Here is a 2,893-nt window from a genome sequence, read left to right as displayed (position 1 = left end):
CACTCCGCTGGGAAACTCTGCTCTCATGTCAAGAAGCATCAGATCAGTGCATGCGCTGCACCGTCCAATCAGTGAGCGATACACAGTAAGGGGGCGGGGCGAGTGTCTGAGGATTTCATCGAAGGATGGTCTGGTGGTTCCTCGATTATAGCTCCTCCATTATAGCTCCTCGCTCCTCCGGCAAAAATAAGGCCATTGGGACGCTACTCAAGATGGCGCAGAGAAATCAACTTCCGGTGAGACCGAGACCGAGGAGCGAGGAAATGAAAAATAAGAGAAGTGAAACGCAGCCCATGTTGAGGATAAACTGTTCAGCCCAATCAACACGGGGCAATCTTTCTAAAGAGGGGTCAGTGTCGCTCTTGCTCCTCTTGCTCTTTGGCACGAAGGCCACTTCCGGGTTCCGTTTACGTGCTTTCTCCGCTGGCACCGGTGAGTTTGCGGTGGCTGCCGTTTTGTTGTATGCTTAGCATGACAAGTAGCATACATACTAAATGTTTATTGCTGGTTGTAGACCCTTGCAGGGATCCTGCAGCCCATGTCTGCTGCCGCTGCTGAACGAAGCTCTCCTGCTGTGTGTCTTAACTTAGCCTGATCGGTAGGTACGCTTTTTGCTTGTCTCATCCTTCCTGAATAATATGAATGTAGTATTATTATCGTAACATCACCTGCGCTGGAAGCCTAATACAGAAAGACGGCTGTTTTGCCTCAACGTCTGTGCTTCACCGCTACACTGCTGCCTGGCGGGTGTTGCTCTTGGCCTGCATCGTCTGTATTGCCTCTTTGTGTCACTCTGCATTACACTACATGACCACATTTTAAACATTGTTATAGTGGACTTTTCGATTAATTTCTGTTTATGATTAGTTATTTCATTGACCCTGTTGAGTTAAGCTTGTTTTGTTTGTTTAGTTCAATATTAAGTAGATTGTTGGGTAATTTCCGTTTCTTTTGTTTAGTTGTTTTCGACCCTGTTCTAAACTTGTTTTGTTTATTTCAGTCGATATTAGTTATATCTCTTAGTATTATTGATTTCTTATTGTGTTTATACTGATCTTATGTGTTGGTTTGTGTATTAATTAGTTTTGACTGTTTCCCCCAGTAATGTGTTTTGTTGGCCCCTCTTTAGTTGCTGAGAGCCAAAGGTGTGTTGGCTCCCCCTGGTGTTGGTGTTCCTTCGTGTGTGAGTGTTTAGTGATCACGGGTGCCCTCATTTACTTTGTGGGGATCCCTCTCACCCCTCGTCACCTCCATCCACTGGTAAGCCTCAGCATCCCTTAATTAAGATGTCCCCCTTTATGTTCAGTGTGTATGATGATCTTAATGTGTTTTTTAATGATATTTAATACTTGAAATGAAACATGTGATGAATTGGAACCACCTCTCCTGCCCCTCAGTATTACGAACCTGATGCCTTATTGGTACTTTGAATAATTATTTCCTTGGGTGCAATTCCCAAGGTGGCGTTGTCTGGCTTTTGGTTAAATGTAGATCTTAAATAGGAGTTCAAACAAACACTACCACGTGCCGCCACATTAACATTTTATGAGTTTAACCATTTCTACTCAGGTGTGTTTCTGCCAAATCAGAATATGAGCAAGAATACCTGGAATAAGACAAATGAATGCACGAGAGGATAAAGGGAGGCAGGAATGGATGGTGTAGTAGTGAGTTTTCCATATAGAAGTGCTCTGTATTATGATCTGTAAACCTTATTGTTGGCTGCGCCTGACAACACATGAAGTCAAGTTACAGAACACTGTCCATATGTAGAAGATGCAGAAGAGGATCATACCTTTGACACTTGGAAAAGCCAGTTCAGTCTTTGCTCCTGGGTCTGGTCGTCCGCTGACTAACCACCTGCCAGTCTCACTTCTTTCTGTCTCTCTGTATTTTCTCCAAATGAATTTCCGTGCATCTTGTTTGGTCACTAATATATGCCTGTGTATGTTTGCTGTATAAATGAATGGGATATTTATGTAAAGTGTCAAAGTGTTTAGAAAAGCTAAATCTAATAGTGGATAAAAAAACATGTGATGTACATTACCTGGCATAGAGAGAAGGAAGACAACAAATCCACTCGCTGTTAAACTCATAGCTGCTGCTCTCAGTCTCCCGTGTGGCGTCAGTGACAAAATAACAAAGAAGTTTGATTGATGTCCACAAGAAAACCCTTCCACATTAAAAGAAAGGGAGTTCAGGAGACCAGTTTGTGGTGAACAGACCACCTCTCCTCACTGACAAGAGAACACACATCCTAATGCGGGCCTCGCATATGACGCACACCTGTTAGCCTGTTCCACCATTCTTCGTTTTCCGAGGCTAGGAAGGATTCTTGCTTCTGAGCAAGGGACTCGGAAGACGTGTCCTACCAAGCAAGCGTCCTCGACATTGAGAAACACCACACACACGTCACACACTTCACTCACTTCCCCAACAAACTTCAATTCACACGTGCACTCACTCTGCACCACTTCACTCACCTCACACTTCACTCACTCACTCACTCACTCACTATCACCTCACTCACTCACATCACTCACAGTCACGCGTCACAACTCACGCACACTTCTCTCAGCACACGGCACACACGTCAAGCACACACTTCACTCACACACGGTCACGCAAACACTTCACCACACACTCTCACTCACACACTTCTCTCACTCACACACTTCTCTCACTCACACACTTCACTCACACACTTCTCTCACTCACTCACACACTTCTCTCACTCACTCACACACTTCACTCACTCACACACTTCACTCACACACTTCTCTCACCTCACTCACACACTTCTCTCACTCACACCACTCACACACTTCACTCACACACTTCTCTCACTCACACACTTCTCTCACTCACACACTTCTCTCACTCACACACTTCA

General features: G+C 44.7%; 1 long non-coding RNA gene across 1 annotated transcript; it reads left to right on the top strand.

Annotated features, from left to right (window-relative positions):
- Positions 1–369: 369 nt before the first annotated feature.
- LOC117482122 lies at positions 370–1,280 on the top strand. Its single transcript, XR_004555833.1, has 3 exons — positions 370–432; positions 515–598; positions 1,130–1,280. It is a non-coding gene; the product is annotated as an uncharacterized LOC117482122 (long non-coding RNA).
- Positions 1,281–2,893: the final 1,613 nt, after the last annotated feature.

Source organism: Trematomus bernacchii, unplaced genomic scaffold (assembly GCF_902827165.1).
Source record: "Trematomus bernacchii unplaced genomic scaffold, fTreBer1.1, whole genome shotgun sequence".
NCBI lineage: Eukaryota > Metazoa > Chordata > Actinopteri > Perciformes > Nototheniidae > Trematomus > Trematomus bernacchii.
Note: the sequence above shows the minus strand (reverse complement) of the source record. Positions and strands in the feature narration are given on the sequence as shown.